The sequence below is a fragment of the Giraffa tippelskirchi genome, chromosome 10 (assembly GCF_054371585.1).
Source record: "Giraffa tippelskirchi isolate mGirTip1 chromosome 10, T2T-mGirTip1v1.2.pri, whole genome shotgun sequence".
In the NCBI taxonomy this organism is placed as follows: Eukaryota; Metazoa; Chordata; class Mammalia; order Artiodactyla; family Giraffidae; genus Giraffa; species Giraffa tippelskirchi.
The window spans coordinates 60,784,858-60,803,246 of NC_137284.1; the positions used below are offsets into that span (position 1 = coordinate 60,784,858).

An 18,389-nucleotide genomic window follows, 5' to 3' on the forward strand; every position below is an offset into this window, starting at 1 on the left:
GCATGTGAAAGTAACATAGTGTCAAGAACCTCTGAAGGGAAGTGATCAGTTCTTTTAAAATGACAGTATGAGGTTATCCAAAATAGAAATGTATTTTATCTTGAGAGTCAACTGAAATCTGTTGTTAATGACTAACTGGATAGCTATATTGAGAAGGATTCTAAGACTCCATTCTGCCTCATCTCAACTAAGGATGTCTTTCCTGAGCATGAGATGAGAAGCAAGTAGGTCTTTTGTTAGCAAAGTGAAAGTGAAAGTCGCTCAGTCGTGTCTGACTCTGCGACCCCATGGACTGTAGTCCATGGAATTCTCCAGGCCAGAATACTGTAGTGGGTAGCCTTTCCCTTCTCCAGGGGATCTTCTCAACCCAGGGATCGAACTCAGGTCTCCTGCATTGCAGGCAGATTCTTTACCAGCTGAGCCACAAGGGAAGTGGGGTTTAAATGATCCTAAGGAGTGTCAGGACTGGGGCAATGAGAATCTCAAAGTTGTTATTTATATTCTATTATATAAAGACTCCAGAATAACTCTCTTGAGTACTTTGTTATTTAAAGAAATTCTCCAATTTCCATTGTTTTCCTTTGCTAGTTTTCTATAGTCTACAGTAACTAGCATTAAAACTCTTAAATGAGAAGGAGACATATTTAGGAGAAAGTGAGGAGGTGAAAACCAAACGATTTCCAGGAATAGGAACCGCAAAAGTAGAATAAGTGACCAAAAAGCAGAAAGAGAAGCATGGTCAGCTTTTGTGGCATAAAAGAAGCAAGAAAGGTGTAAACAAACAACTAGCCAAGGGCATAGAAGTGGCAGCAAGAGAGCTCCACGTGTCCCCATACATTTTAGACAGGTCAAGGGATTTAGATCTGGGTCATTCCGTTGAAGGCATTAGAAATGCAGCTGCATGACCTGGGCTTCATCTGGGAGGAGGTCCTGTATGAGAGAAGTGCCTACCTGTCCCTTCTTCTGGTTTCCAGGAAGAAAGAGCTTCCTTCAAAACTCCTGATTCTTGTCCCTTTCTTTTCTTCTCATAGTAGAGATAAAATTTTGGGAAGGTTGGTAGACAAGGATTGGCCAACGTTTCTTGATTGGATGGAACTAATTTACCAGTGGTCCTTAGCTTGGGACTTTTCTTACTTACTACTTTCATCCTCAGATCAGTTAGAGATAATGACATAAATAAGAATGTTTGCTCTGTCACCTGGGAACTATCCCAGGGTCTAGAATCTGGGGGAAATGTGCAGCAAGTTACCCCTTCCACAGGAGGTTGAAATGGAGTGGGTTGCCATTTCCTTCTCCAGGGGATCTTCCCGACCCAGGGATCAAACCCAGGCCTCCTGCACTGCAGGCAGATTCTTTACCGACTGAGCTACCAGGGAAGCCCTTCCCAGTAGGTTACAATTGCCAATGTATCCTGTGTCAGTATTAATGGTGATACTTTGGCCTTTGTTTATTTTGTCTTTGACCTTATTTCTCAATTAGTTCATAACTTGGGACAGGAGAGTGGTGCTATTAATGTTAATCTGATCCTTTAAGATCTCCGCTTCTTGGTACATAACCTGGAAATCTAACCCAAGCCTCCCACATGATACGTGAATTCCATCAACTGAGTGCATTTCCTGCCCACAGCTGATGTTTCCTTCAATGTGAAGCTCAGTTAGTGTAACACTCCTGGCTGCTTACACCCTTTTACTCACTCCACCCTGCCTCCCAACCTCTATCCGCAGAGGAGGTACAGTGACTTGTTTCAAGCAAAGTCAGCATACCTCTATTGTACAAGTTACCTTTTCCTCCTCTGTGCCTTCAGTCATATCCAGGTCACACTTAGCTGGGGAGGCCTGTCAAGTCTGGTCTTGCCTGTGAGTGGGTGGGTAATTCTGCCTAATTCAGGAAATCAGTAAGCTTTTTCACTCAGTCTTTATCATTGATGAAAGTATCACTTTGGCCTTGCTTCATTTTTATCTTTGCCTTATTTCTCATTTGGGTGCAATTCATTTCATCTTTTAAGAAGCTCAACAAGTAGTAGGAAAATCATAGCAAGATATCAGTTCTGTAGAGATCAAAGTACTGAAAATATTAATAATATTAAGAACTCTAGGTCATTAGACAGAAAAAGAGTAACTGGTGTTAAGAAGGCAGGTTTATATTCTGACTATGAGAAAAGAGCTCATTACAGAAGTGGGTCTCAGGATCAGAGGGAATCAGTAATAAAATCAACTTAATGTTGGGCCCCAAACTCCTTTCATGCCTTCCTGTTTTTTTTTTTTTAAGTTACTTTTAATTAGAAGATAATTGCTTTACAATGTCATGTTGATTTCTGCTGTACAACCAGGTGAATCAGTCATAAGTATACATATTTCCCTTCCCTCTTGAGCCTCTCTCCCACACCTTTTAGGTTATCACAGAGCACCAAGCTGAGTTCCCTGTACTATATGTATAGCAGCTTCCCACTAGCTGTTTTACACATGGTAGTGTATATATGTCAGTGCCACTCTCTCAATTCATCCTCCTCTCTCCTTCCCCTGCTGTGTGCACAGGTCTATTCTCCATCTCTATTCCTGCCCTGAAAATAGGTTCATCAGTGCCATTTTTCTAGATTCCATAATATATATATATGTATATATATATGTTAATATATGATATTTGCTTTTCTCTTTCTGACTTACTTCACTGTATAACAGGCTCTAGGTTCATCCACCTTAGTTAAACTGACTCAAATTTGTTCCTTTTTGTGGCTGAATAGTATTCCATTGTATATATGTTCCACAACTTTTTTATCTGTTCATCTATTGATGGACATCTAACTTGCTTCCATGTCCTAGCTATTGTAAATAGTGCTGCTGTGGACATTGGGGGTACATGTATCTTTTCGAATTATGATTTTCTCAGGGTATATGTCCAGTAGTGAAATTGCTGGGTCTTATGGTAGTTTTATTCCTAGTTTTTAAAGCAATCTCTATACTGTTCTCCATTGTGGCTGTATCAATTTACATTCCTATCAATAGTGCAAGAGGGTTCCCTTCTCTCTACGCCCTCTCCAACATTTATTGTGTACTTTTTTGATGATAGCCATTCTGACTGTTGTGAAGTAATACCTCATTGTAGTTTTGGTATGCATTCTCCTGTGAAAGTGAAGTTGCTCAGTCATGTTCAACTCTTTGCAACCCTATGGACTGTAGCCTGCAAGGCTCCTCCTTCCATGGGATTTTCCAGGCAAGAATACTGGAGTGGGTTTCCATTTCCTTCTCCAGGGGATCTTCCTGACCCAGGGATCCAACTAGGGTCTCCTGCATTGCAGGCAGATTTCTTTACCATCTGAGCCACCAGGGAATTCTGGTGTGGACCAGTGTGGTAGGACTAACTGTGCAAATTAGAAAGTGGCTTGTGAGGACAGGGATCTGGGGAGGTTGTTGTATCTGATGACTTGTTCAAAAAACAAACAATAACCTGAAACCCTAATGACTACGATCACAGAGTCCTAATGTGGAACAGGATTTCCTATAAAATTGTCAGGTTTGATAACAATTCAGATGCTTGTGTTGCAAGAAAACACGTATCTGATAGGGAAGCTTTCCTTTTCATGAAACAGGGTCATTTGGGGACTATGAGAGAATAGTCAGTCTCATTTAACAGCCCCAAACTTGCAATGTGAAATTTGTTTCCTTGCAGTCAGTAGAGCAATGGGCTGTTCTCATTATGAGTTTGGCGTATTGGAGGCTCAGGATGTTGCTGATACTCTTTCCTTTTTTCTGGTACTGGAAGAAGGATCGAGCTGAAACCTGAAAGAAAGTGATGATAACTTTTAATCTTCTCTATTTGATTATTCTCTAGTGTCATTTGGCAGGCCCTGGCAGCCCATTCATACTTCCTAATGAAATAAGCATCTGGGAGCAGGCAGATGGTCATGCATGCATGGTATGCTGGATAATATTAGTTCAAGACAAGAAGCAAAATATGATGAAATGTGTGTGACTGTAATGAAGTGTGTATGAGTGTGTGCTTTATTAACTCTTCACAGAGGGTCGGATCTGTTCTGTGTGTCACTGGTCTCATAATACCCATTGGTTCCACGCACGCTCTGGCTGAGGACCCCCTCCTTTGCCTGTGTTTTCCTGTCTTCATGGATACCATTTAAAATTTCCTTCCAATTCCTATTTTCTCCATGGTAGTCTTTACCAACAGAATCATCATCCTTCTCTTGAACCACCATTTTCATTTGTTCAGACGTCACAAAAGTCCTGTCTCCTTTCAGCCCTTTCTTTAAGAGGATGTTATGAAGATGAAATGAGAAAATGATGGTACGATGCCTTTCCTTAAACTATTATTTCAATGATAGAGGTTGATATTGTGGCTGGAAGTCTCAGGAAGTATATTTGGGATACCAATTTCCCCCTCCCAAAATGGACCAGGACAGTGTTCTGGCCAAAAATGAGGGTTTCTTAATAATGACAAGTTTGAGGATGTGCCCATTTTCCCAAGAAAAAGGACAGAGAGAGAGTCCCTATTTCTTAAAGCACCTGAATAGATCATGAGCAGCTGTTTCTTCTTGCCTCAGACCAGGCATAGCAGTAACCTCAGCAGTCATTTCGCAGAACTTAATAGTGTCCCAGGCATCTTCAGGTGCTCCAGACAAGCATTGATTTTGGCGACTGTGGGAATTCTTGGGTGAGCTGGTGGTTATGCATCTTCCAGTAACCATTACCGGAAGTGTCAGCCTAGGTAAATTCATGTCCATCTGGGTCTGTTTTATCTTATTTTGCTTTAATTTAACCCAGATCTTGAGATCCAAATGTAATGTTGAGTATGAGTTTAGTGAGGTATACAGTGAGACTTGCAAAGGAGGAGAAAAAAATGTCCCTTGTCACTCTTACAGAGACTGAGAAAATGGGACTTTCCCCTCCCTCTCTATTTTGGTAATCTTGGGCTTGTCATATTTGGGTAAGAAAATGAAAGGTTTGCCTACATAGCTGAAATCTCTCGTCACATTATGTCATCTGAAGCCTATTTGTACGTTGGGATCATTTTATTTGGTTTTGGTTAGACATTAAAGTGTTCTGTGGTCTCCTCTTTTTTCAAGGCCTTCTGGCATTTGGAAAATTGAGTGATTTCATCCCCATCCGGGTTTCCTAGTGAAATCTTGTATTTTTACTCAAATTACTTGATCAATTAGTTATGTCAGTTGCCCAAAATGTGCCTTTTTATTAATAGCACCTTTTATCAGCTCTTTGGAATTAGACATTGCAACCATGGTCTGTGGCTGGCAACATCTTGCAATAATTTATAAATATTACGTTAAAAAATAGCATCACAATTGCTCATTCTTGAACTTTCTGGATGTGTCCCTGAGTGAGAAATTGCATTTGTATTATTATTAGTTCTGACAAACTGGATTAGGTCTTGGCTATTGTTAAGTGGTTCTATCTGCCCTCAAATCTACTGAGAGACACAGCCTTTCTAGTGAGTTTAATTAAAAGTGCACAGTTTATAAAGTTGCCTGTAGCCAAGAAGGATGCCATTCTTCTTGACTGAATGGAGTTTCTGCTCTTGTGTAATGATGTTTTATTTGGGATATTTGAAACTGCTTCATAGTAGCTCCAAGATAGTTTCTGTAGAATGACATGGTGACGAAATATTAAAATTAAAAAAAAAAACCCTTTTGACTTAAGTGAGTCATGTTTACACTAAATAATGTATGCATAAGTGTGTTAAATGTGTTTGTTGAAGCTGTGAGAGACATGGGTTGTGTTTCAACACCAGCAGTATGTTGGCAGTGAAAGATTTTTAAGCAATTCAAATCTGGCAACACTTTGAGAGATCTGCTATATGTATTATCCTTTGAAGTATAAAAAAGAATAGGCCATTATGGAATTTCCTCTTAAAGTCTGGTTCATTTGGCCAAGTGGTTTCAGAGATTCTCCTCTAACAAACAAGAACTATTTGTAAAGAAGGTTCTCAGCATCCATTGTAGACATAATGCTAGAAGATTTTCAGTGATAGAACTTAATGTCTTTTTTTGTATATTTAATGTCTTTTAATATAAACACGTGCATTTTCTTAATATTTTAAAAAAATGAATTGTTAATAAAACTTTGAAGGAGGAATCAATGAAGCCATCTGATTGAATAGACTCAAATTCTGCTTCTGGAAATTGATTTTTGATGGTAATGACAAGAGAACATCAGGGAAGTAACACTCATCTTGACCCATCCCCCCCCCCATATTTAGTCTTTTAAAATGTTAAAATACTTCTAAGGAACGCAGTCTTTTATATCATCTCTATTACATATATAACAATAATTTTTATGATTCTCTGGAACCCAGCAGGGGCGGCAGCTAGAATTGCAGAGAGGAAGTGGTTCCGTGACCATGAGAATCTGCGACTATGATTTCTTGCAAAGCCAATGAAATGACAGTAGACATGATGAAGAGAGGTTAGAAGGATAACAGATGTAAAACCAGCTCATAGGCTGCACACACACAGCACTATCTTCTGTTACTTCTCTGAGCCTCAGTTTCTTCCCGTAAAGAAAGAGTTTGTGCAGTCAGTCAAGCAGCACTGTTGCTCAATTCACTAAAGTCAAGATAATACAACCCTGAAAATGCCTTGAAGAAATGTGCTTGCTTCCCAAAGGAAAGAAGCTACCTGGTCTGAGGCAGAGGGACTCACAGGAAGAAGCTTAAAGTCAGGGATCCTCACAGGAATCCTCACAAGGATGTAGTAGATATCAAATGCAATTCATGTAAAAATAAAATTCCATGCAAAATGCTTGATACAATACTTGCTGTCAGTATTTATAAGTCATAACTTAAGAATTAGCATTTGCACACATCTAATTAGATGTCTTCATGTCTCCGTGAAATATTTTGCATTGATTCAGTATCACCAAATATCCCTTCGTTTCTAGACCCCCTTAATTTTCTCCAGAGCTAGAATGGCATGTTATTTTAGAATTCTTATTTTTATACATACACCTGGTCTTAGCTTTTCAAAACTAGAATCATTTTAGGTAGCCATGTCTCTTTCAAAAATGTCACTGAGTAATAGAAAGAAGGAAAGTAAAAAATATTTGTTCTTTGTACTTCATGTTTTGTCCTGTATTTTTTATGAAAATACCATCTCTGAAGGAAGATGAACTAGCAGAATCCTGCTTTTAGTGTGTGTGTGTGTGTGTGTGTGCGTGCATGTGCGCACACTTTCACTCACTCAGTCGTGTCTGACTCTTTGGGACCCCATGGACTATAACCTGCATGACTTTCTGTCCATGGGAGTCTCCAGGCAAGAATACTGGGGTGGGTTGCCATTTCCTTATCCAGGGGTTGAGGTGACATTAATTAATAATAGCGGCTGCCATTAATTGAGCTCCTATTACCTGCTAAGTATGACATGCTATCCACATATTTTGTCTACAATCCTCATTCCTCTGACAGACAGATTGCATTATTCTACATTGTATAAGGTAACAAAGATTCAGAGGGCTTAACTCGACGACAGATAACCAAGCCAAGATCCACACTCGGTACTTCCTGACTTTCAGCTTCTCCCTGTGAGCCCCTCTGCCTCAGACCAGGTAGCCTCTTTCCTTTGGGAAGCAAGCACATTTCTTCAAGGCATTTTCAGGGTTGTCTCATCTTGACTTTAGTGAATTGAGCAACAGTGCTGCTTGATTGACTGCAAAAACTCTTGCCAAGGAGGCCAAGTAAAAAAAAAAAAAGAAAGAAAAAGGATGAGGAAGCTCCAGACAGTTGAGGCACAACAGGCAAAAAGATACCTCAGTCTCATGGAAGAACATATGGAAGAAAGCAGCAATAATCACAAAGAACAAATGGGAAACATGCCCGTCATGAGTGGTGGCATTCTGTTTCCATGGCAGCTAGACGTGGAAGATAGTCAGACCCATTTCTATTTATTCAGTCTGTCTGTGTTGAATGTATATGACAGGGCAGCTTTCAAGAAAACATAATTCAAAAAGACAGCCCTGATGATGCCACTCCCCTGATTAAAAACTTTCCATGACTTCTCGTTCCGTGCAGAATGCCTTGTGAGCAGAAGGGCCCTCCAGAGTCTGACACTCACCTATTTAGGCAGTCTCCACCCTCCACAATTCGGTCTCTATGTTCTGGTCCAGTGTTTCCTAACCCTGGCTGCATGTTACAATCATGTGGGGAACTTTAAAAATATACACATGTCTGGGCTTCACTGCCAGGAATTCAGATTTAATTGGTCTTGGGTGGGGTCTTAAAGTCTCTCTAGGTGATTAGAATTCCCAGTTGGGATTAAGGATCACTGCTCTAATCAAAGGAGATTCTGAAAACTATTGCAGTGTCCTAACTGTTTTTACTGAGGTTTTTCCCTTCTGAACTATCTTCTCTTTCCTCTTACCTTCCACCTTCTTCTCTGACCAACTACATCTTTTAAATTCTTCCCATACTGTAAGGCTTCTAACTAATGCCTTGAAGCTTCTTACTCCCTTCTACCCCTTCTAGTGGAATGACATCTCTCATTTAAACTAATTACAAAATGTCCTTGTGCCCCTATTATAGCATCTATATGCATGCTTAGTTGCTCAGTTATGTCTGAATCCTTGTGACCCATTGGACTATAGCCCACCAGGCTCCTCTGTCCATGGGATTCTCCAGGCAAGAATACTTGAGTGGGTAGCCATTCCTTTCTCCAACAGCATCTACATCCCCTATCAAAGTCTCACCCTTCCTCATGAGTAGAAACTAGTTTTACTGATTTCTTTGGAAGTTTTAGTAAAAAATTGAACACATATATTTCAAATGTTATAAAAAATTTTTACACAGATCCTTGGAGAGAAGAGTTAATATCATTCTCCCATTTCTAATGATGTCTGTTATTGAGTCCAAGACTAGACATAAGGTCTGTCCCTTAACAATGAGAGTTTGATTTTAGAGTCTGTGAGCCTCCTGATATGGTATTTAGAATGATGTGTGGGCCTGATGCATGATTCTTAGGAAAGGCTCTTTGTTTTTAATCTGAGTATCAGAGGTATCCACCTATGGTCCATTGACTTGTTAGGAGCTAGTGTCCTAGAGGATAAATCTTCCTAACACAGTGTGCAGTGATGACTGTGGCCCTGTCCACTGTTCAGTAACATTTCTTTTCTCTTTCTGCCTTGCCCTAAAGCAGCAGTCCTCAACCTTTTTGACACCAGGAACCAGTTTTGTGGAAGACAGTGTTTCCACAGACCAGGGTGGGGGGATAGTTTTGGGATGATTCAAGCATATTACATTTATTGTTCACTTTATTTACATCAGCTATGCCTCAGATCATCAGGCATGAGTTAGGTCCTGGAGATTGGGGACCCCTGCTCTAAATCTTTAGAATGTTCAATTCTGTTTGGGTTGAATGACTTCATGAAAATATCATTAGTCTAAAGACTAGTAAAGCATAGCACCTATCATTTGGATGAGTAACTATTTTTTAAATAAAAAATAAAATCATATTAAAGGTGCTTTTGTTACTGGTCAGAGAATGTGTGAATTTCGAATTTGACTAGATGATGAAAGGATAGTGGTCCTTCCATTGTCCAGCAGTTACTCACAGGAAAAAAGTGCTCACATTCATGTGTGAGTGAGTGTGCATGTGTGTATGTGTGTATTTTGTATGAATGTTCTGCCAAAATATAATTTTTCTTGGAGAAAATTTGCCAGAGGCCTAGTTGTCTGTGAAAGGGATAAATTCATTTCAGTGGGCCACCTCTGAGTTTCTTATGTTTCATATTTGCAGCTAAAATATTTAGGACTAAAACAACAACAATCAAAACACGACTTAGTAGCTGTTAGAAGTAATTTTTCTATCCCTGGGCACAAAATAGCTAGAAAAGCATCTGTCTTCTCAATTGAACTGATTTGTAATTCTAGAATGTAGGAGGAAAAAACTGGAAGGACCTCCACTTAAATCTGTAATTTTGGTAATTCTGAGGTAATATGATGTAAGGAATTTTGATCGGTGTTTAGTTCAGCATGGGAGATCTCCTTTCAAGGAATGAGAAATGCCTGGGAGAAGTAGCTGGAGGGAGCTGCAACTGGAGATTGACCTGAATAAATAGAAACAGAACATGAGAGACAGTAACTAGTCAATGTAGTAGAAATTAATAAGCTAAAGATATGGGTTAGCAATATGTATATTCACATATATGTTTATACATAGACTTCAAAATAATGATCAGATATGAACATTTGACTTAGCCAAGTGAAATACTGATGTACCTTTCTAAGGCTAGCATTAAAAATTAGAATTTCTGGACTTTCCTGGTGGCACAGTGGATAAGAATCTGCCTGCCAATGTAGGGGACTCAGGTTCAATCCCTGATCTGGGAAGATTCCACATGCCACTGGGCAACTAAGCCCGTGTGCCATAACTGCTGAGCCCTCACTCTCGAGCCAGTGAGCCGTGACCACTGAGCCTGCGTGCCTCAACTACTGAAGCCCGTGCACTCTAGAGGCCATGAGTTGGAAGTACTGAGCCTGTGCTCTAGAGCCCATGCACAGCAACTTCTGAAGCCCTTACACCATAGAGCCTGTGCTCCACAAGAAGAGAAGGCATTGCAAAGGGAAGCCTGTGCACTGCAATGAAGAGCAGCTCCCGCTGACTGCAACTAGAGAAAAGTCCACACAAAGCAATGAAGACCCAGGGCAGCCAAAAATAAATAATAAAATTATTAAAAAGTAAGTTAACCTTTAAAAAAATTAGAATTTCCATGACCCAGGATTAGCAGTTGATGATTCGCTGATTCACATTTTAAAAAGGTCTCTTTGCTTTATTTAAAAAAATCAAAAAAATCTGAGCCAGTATTCCATTCAAAATGCCTCTTAGAGCATGTTTAAATTGTCGTTCAGTTAATTCCAGTGGTTCTCAAACTTTAGCATGCATCAGAATTACCTACAGAATATATTAATACTCAGTCCCTCCCCGCTTCAGAATTTCTGAGTCAGAGATTTGAGGGGTGTTCCTCAAATCTTGTATCTCTAACAAGTTCTCTGGTGAAGTTGATGCTGCTAGGTTGGGAACTTCTTGTTTATTAAAATTCCACCTGAACACAGCTTTAAGAAACAGATCTATAATGTAATAGAAGGTGCACCTGCAAAGGACTTTTTTAGTGGGTGTTAGGGGCTAAATTGTATCACCCCCGAAATTCAGATGTCACCTAACCCCTGGAACCTCAGACTGTGGCTGTATTTATTGGAGATAAGGTCTCTAAAGAGGCAGTTAAGTTAAATGAGGTCATGGGGGTGACCCTAATTCAATATGACTTAGTGTACATATAAGAAGGATAAATTTGGTCACAGACGCACACAGAAGGGAGACCATATGAAGATGCTGAGAGAACACAGCCATCTACATAGCAAGAAGAGAGGCCATAAAAAAACTAATTCTGCTGACACTGTGATCCTAGACTTCCAGCCTCCAGAACTGTGAGGAGGTAAATTTCTGTTGTTTAAGCCACCCAGTCTGTGGTGCTCTGATATGGCATCTCTAGCAAACTAATCCAGATGGTACATTTTGAAAAAGAACAGCTATCTATAACGCTTACTTTACCGTTTAGTATTTGGTCTAAGGGGAAAAAAAATCAAAGCCTGTAGTAAAGCAAGCAGAGAGAAATGTAGTTGTGAAAGTTCTTAAGTTTGTTTCACCTTTTCTTAGTTTCTTAATAATTCTTTATATATTTTCGCACAGTGGGTTATGAAAAGAGAGGGTTGAAAAAATAACTTCCTGGTTTTGGCTACTAAATACTAGCATGTTTTAGAACTCTCGCCTAGAAAACTAATTTCCAAAGTAACTTACCTGTTTAAAAAATGGAATGTAATTTCCTTACAATGTTATTAGTTTCTGCTATATAAGGAAGTGAATCAACTATATGTGTGTGTATATATATATCCCTTCCCTCTTGAGCCTCCCTCGCATCATACTCATCCTACGCCTCTAAGTCATCACAGAGCGCTGAGATAAGCTCCTTGTGTTATTATATATAGCAGCTTCCCACTAAGCTATGTATTTTACACATGGGAGTGTATATATGTCAGTCCTACTCTCCCAGTTTGTCCCTTCCCCTCCTGTGTCCACATGTCCATTCTCTATGTCTGCATTTCCGTTCTTGCCTTGCAAATAGGCTCATCTGTACCATTTTTCTAGATTCCATATAGGTGCGTTAATACATGATATTTTTTTTTCTCTTTCTGACCAAAGTCCCACACCTTTATTCATCCTTATGGGCTATAATATTAAGAAGTCAGAGGAAAACTTTACCTATTACATGAAGATAATAGGAGAATTATATATAAGCGAGTGTGTTAAATAGCACTTGGAGAATGGATTTGTAACATAAGAAAGTGTTGTTCATTTCTCAATCCTTTTCCCTGGTTTTATAATCAGAAGGGAGGGTTGGGGAAGTACATGATGTCCATATAGGAGAAATGTCAATGATACTATATGAAAGCATTCTTTGGGTGTCAGACAATCGGATTTGTAAATGTCTAGTCCTTTAAGACTTTAAAAATGACAAATAGGAAATATGACTCCCAATAACTCACAGAAAGTTCAGTGTAATAAGAAATGTTGTCTGGGCTTTAGAGTCTCATGAATTGGCTTAGCTAAGAACGTGAGCCTACTCCTGTTTCTGTCCAGCGTCCATCATATCGCTGGCGCTCCATGAATGTCAGTTTCCAAGCATAGAACATTAGGTATCAAAGACTGCTGATGGGGCAAAACCTAGAGAACCAGGAATTACCGAAGAACAGCACAGCCAGACTCAAAGAGTTTGTTTCTTTGCCCTGCCAAAGTTAGTAGTGTCAATGGAGAATATAGTTAGTGTAGACAGATGTCAAACAAAGCCAAGTGGCAAGAGCAGGAAACAAAAATAAGAAATGAAACAACAACGTGCTGACTGGCTTGGGACTTGGAGAATTGGGTTTGGAATCTCTTGAAGCTGTCTGCCCTGGGGAAGGCTGAAATTAAGATTTTTGAAGTGAAGTGAAAATTTATTTGGTGCCTCTGTGGGTAACCATTTGCCAAACAAAATAGAATGTCTGATGAAGCCTGGGGTTTTGTCTCCTGCTCCTGCACATGAAGAAATTTGCTCACTAGTTAACATATCAGTGTTATGCTAAACACTATCCTGTAATATTGTAATTACTTGCCTGTAATTGCCTCCCTCATCCATCCAGACCCAGCATCCTAGGAGATCCCAAATTTTTAACACTGCAAGCATAGGGTGTACAAAGATGTGTCTTCTTCTAAATCTGGTTAGTGACCATTTCTTTAGAGATTCTTCTAGATAATAATAAGGCTCCCCAGGTGGAGCTAGTGGTAAAGAATCCACCTGCCAATGTAGGAGATATAACAGACGCAGGTTCGATTCCTGGGTGGGGAAGATCCCCTGGAGAGGGGCATGGCAACCCATTCCAGTATTCATGCCTGGAGAATTCCATGGACAGAGGAACCTGGTGGGCTATGGTCCATAGGGTTGCAAAGAGTCTGACATGACTGAAGCAACTTAGCATGTAGCAATGTAAGAGTCCTGACTTATTCTAGTTATGATCTAAGGGATTCATAATGAAATCAAGGCTGGCTGGCCCTGGAGATGGACTCCAAGTTCAGAGTCAGCTGGAGAGGAAGACCAGAGACCCTCTTTTCCACTCTCTAGTTCATAGGGCAGTGATTTGCCAGGGGCGCCAGCAGAAGGCACTAAGCCTCCACAGTCTATAAGGTCTTAGATGCTGTGCTAATTATAGCAGAAGCTGGACAGCCACAGAGAAACTAGGGCTGGCAAGAGTTTGCTATCTGGAGAGGGCTGCTTTCTCCATAGTTATAGACAGCATATAACAGGGTTTAGATGGGACTAGAACAGGAACCGGAGAAGGTGATGGCACCCCACTCCACTACTCTTGCCTGGAAAATCCCATGGACGGAGGAGCCTGGTAGGCTGCAGTCCACGGGGTCGCTAAGAGTCATGACTGACATGACTCGCTAAGAGACATGACTGAGCGACTTCACTTTCACTTTTCACTTTCATGCATTGGAGAAGGAAATGGCAACCCACTCCAGTGTCCTTGCCTGGAGAATCCCAGGGACGGCGGAGCCTGGTGGGCTGCCATCTATGGGGTCACACAGAGTCGGACATGACTGAAGCGACTTAGCAGTAGCAGAACAGGAAGACCATCCTCCAAGACTTGCTCAGTGAAGAACCTTCAACTCTAAGCTAGTGTCTGTTGAACTAAAAGGCAGATTGTCATGGAGGAATGTTCCAAATTAAATAACATCATAAACCTTGTGGCAAAATATGAGGCAAAGGGGTAAACTGTACAGGATTATTAACATCAATAACTGTGAATAATATCATCAAATGTCTATTACATACTTCTTGTATGTCCACTCATATACTCAGTACAGTTTAGTTCAGTTCAGTCGCTCAGTTGTGTCCGACTCTTTGCGACCCCATGAATCGCAGCACGCTAGGCCTCCCTGTCCGTCACCAACTCTCGGAGTTTACCCAAACCCATGTCCATCGAGTTAGTGATGCCATCCAGCCATCTCATCCTCTGTCGTCCCCTTCTCCTCCTGCCCCCAATCCTTCCCAGCATTAGGATCTTTTCCAATGAGTCAACTTTTCGCATGAGGTGGCCAAAGTATTGGAGTTTCAGCTTCAATGCCATTAATTAAAATTAAATTCAATGTTTCGTTTAATCCTTCCAGCAACCTTATGAGTTAAATACCATTATTATTTCCACTTTCAAATGAGAGAGCTGACAAAGAGAAAACAAGAAAGTTGCCTGAAGTTACACAGCAACTAAACACTTGGAACTGGGTTCCCACATAGCTCAGTCTGAATCAGAATCTCATACTTTCCCCAGTAAATCATGTGGCCTGTAAACAAACATGGGAAAGGCCAGTGAGAAATAAGAAAGCAAGCTGCTTATTATTTCATGGTGTTGCTACACGTTGTGGAAGCTACCAACAGCCATAAGTTATTTATACCCACCCTCTAGGAGACTAGAATGACAATCCATGATCTTTCTCATCAATTCTGTTTGTTCCATTTAGCCTCTTACAAAAGCTAAAAAGTAAACTTTTCTTTGTTTGTATAAAACTGAAGGGCTTATTTTTAAATTTTGGAAACTTGCCACATGTCAAATGTTTGTAAATATTGCTATGTGTACTGATTCTATTGGTATAACATATTGAGAATAATGAGATTACTCAGAAGTTGGATTTTTAAATACATGTTTGATGCCAATTGCTTCTAACTTGTAAGAACAAAGTGGAAAGTTTGTAACTTTTCCATGTTACCAATGAAGGTGGATACACCAGGACTTTATCAGTTAAAAGGGGAAAAATATGCCAGAATCCTTGAAATTTTAGGAAAGAAAGGGAAACCTTTAATTGGGTGAGGAAGAGTGGAATTTGAGTTATAACCTCTTCAGTGGGCCGTTTATGAGCACACAGTCATTAACATCGATCCCCAGGTTCCTAAGCAGAAACAGGAAAGGCAACAAACCAGAGAAAGTTCTGAGCCCCCTTTGAACTTTATAGAAATGCACTTTATAAATCCTAGGAAAATGAATTTGTGTTATAATTTGTCTAGAGTGACTGAGTTCAAACTCTTTTGAAGGTAGGTAGAACCTGTTCGATATACTCTGTAGAAAACCTCCTTCCCCTCTCCTCCCACAAACTGCATGGACCATTCTGTATTTACTTGTTCCTTGCTCATGATCTCTTGTCTATATCCTTTCCCTATGATCTGGATTAAAGGTATTAAGACATACACTTAAAGGGAAAGGAGACCCAAATGGCAGAAAGGAAGAATCTAGCCCTTTGTCATGAAATGAAATGAGTACTTATTATCCCTGGGTGTGGGTTAAACAAGATTTTAATTAGCCATGGACAGTTGTGACTTACCCGGCAGGCAGATCTGCTTTCTATGTGGAGGAATATATTTGTATGTGTTCTTTTTTTTTTTAAAACACATTCCAAGCCCTTACAGTTAAATTGATATTTTTTTCCTCCTGTAATAATGATATGTTTTCAGTAGTGTGTCATTTTCTTTACCCTTGTAGAGAGATAACATGCAATTAGGCAGTGATGTCAGCCTGTAACATTTTGGTGTAAAATTTTGGTCACACCAAAATACCAGGCTCCTTAACAAAGCTGGCAGACATATCTTTTGGCAGCAGCTGCTCACCATGTGATTTAAAACTTCCTGTCACTATAATTGATGTGTTTTTATTCTTTCCATTTCCTGAAGCCTGATCAGAATTAAAATTGCTGTTGGAATTTCCTGTCAAAGCAACCCATTTATTCACTGAGCTCTCTACTTTGATTGGACATTACTTTCAGCAACCATCAGGTGGAGAATTACCCTCTCCACGCAGGCCTGATGGCCGTGCACACATCTGCAAGTGGACACAGATTGTCTATCATGCGGTAAACTTGTCTTAATGAAAACTCCACATGCAAAATGTGGTTCGAATGTCAAACTAGGCCACCTGCTCGGGGCTCTGGGTTTTGTGTTAATTTAGGATGTCCCACAGAGTTTTCAACTGATGGTCTCACTGTTGAATTCAGATTCCTGTTCCAAGACTCTGGTATTTCTGATCTATACCTGCTGTAGATAACATGATGGAAGTTTTGAATTTTCTTAAGCCCATTCCTCTTATCTTTGCTGTGCCTCGTGAGCTATTTACATTTAACATCTTGGGGTGATTGGGTATGGATGATGAGTGGTTTGATACCATACCCTAGTAGGCACTTGTTCACAGATCTGTGGACCAAAACAGCTGCAAAAATTCAGGATGTGAGTAAAACAGTAGGCAGTGGAAGGACCTGCCTTGTGCTTTGTTCTTGTTTTGTTTTATACCTGAATGAAAACTCCAAAACTTTCTGCTTTTGCAAAGGAGAGAATCCTTGACTTGCCTCAGTCTGAGATTACGCAGAATGAATTATTTATTTACTTCTAATTTGTGAGTGTAACCTGTTTTTTTTTTTAATGACTACTTTCAGACTAAGGCAGGTAAAAGAGAAAAACTTTCATGAAATTGAAGAAGAGATTAATTAAATTCAATGCCTTGAACAATAAGGGCTGTTTTTCTTATCCTGGTGATTAGGTTCTAAGATTTCTCCCTGGGAATGGGACTCTCTTTAAAAATTATACCTTATTGAAAACAATCTGGCTACAAATACACACTTCTTTTGTCCCCAAGTAAATGTAGGCTTTTAAATTCATGAATCTCCAAGGACTTTTAAAATATTTTACTTTCCAAGAATGTAAACTCCACAGGTTGTTCGTTGCTTATTCACATCACTTAGGACAGTGCCTTACAAATTATAGATACTCAATTAATATTCATTACTTAAATGAATGAATGAACTCCTTTAGACTTATAAAGTATCAAAAGTGATGAAGAAGGGACCATGTTCCTGGAGGCACAGAGTTCGCAAGCATAGCAACCATTCTCTGAAATAGAGATACCAACCCTGCTGATACATTAGAATCACAAAGAAAGCTTTGAAAATGAAAACCTGATGCCTGGATCCCTCCTTGGGCTATTAAATCAGAATCTTCTGTTGATTATTTGGCTAAAATGATGTGATTGTCTGATGTCAGCTTCTCTACACACCAGGCACCCTTGAGACTGTGTGTGTGTTTGGCTTTTTATTATTTGGCCATACCAAGCTGGCATGTGGAACTTCCCTGACCAGGGATTGAACCTATGCCCCTTGCAGTGGAAGTACAGAGCCTTAACCACTGGGCCACCAGGGAAGTCCCCACCTTTGAGATTGAATCCTAGACTTATTCTACTGAAGACTACTGGATCTGATCTGTTGGCCTCATCAAGCTAGAAATCATTCAGGATGTTTTTCATTTGTAAATCTGAAACTCTCAAACAATACTTGAAAAATGAAGGTGGGGACAGCAATTGGTAGAGAGAGCAAAACTATTCCCTTAGGCTTATTGTGGGATGAAACAACAAACCAACTGAAAAATCACAGGAAAGCAAGGATAGTTCAACATCCACAGATTAGTCAAAGTGATAAAATGACATTAACAACACAAAAGATTAAAAGTCATGTGATTATCTCAATAGATACAAAAAAAAAAGCACTTGACAAAATTCAATATCCATTTATGATAAAAACTCTCAATAAAGTAGATACAGAGGCAATGTACCTCAACATAATAAAATCCATATATGACAAACCTACATTATGTGATGTAGGTTTATCATCAAGCCAACATTGTACTCGGTGAAAAGCTGAAAGCGCTTCCTGTAAGATCAGAAACAAGGCAAGGATGTCCATGCTTGTCATTTTTATTCAGCATGATATTGGAAGTCCTAGTCAGAGCAGTTAGGCAAGAAAAGAGAGTAAAAGG

The 18,389-nt window shown here is 39.8% G+C and overlaps 1 protein-coding gene and 1 non-coding gene across 9 annotated transcripts in view; one reads left to right on the forward strand and one right to left on the reverse strand.

Moving 5' to 3' along the window:
- The window catches only part of DYNC1I1 (dynein cytoplasmic 1 intermediate chain 1), a 402,307-nt gene that overhangs the window by 143,535 nt on the left and 240,383 nt on the right, over positions 1 to 18,389 (forward strand). The gene's annotated exons all lie outside the window — the stretch shown is intronic.
- On the reverse strand, positions 17,705 to 17,777 carry TRNAG-UCC (transfer RNA glycine (anticodon UCC)). Its single transcript has one exon. It is a non-coding gene; the product is annotated as a tRNA-Gly (tRNA).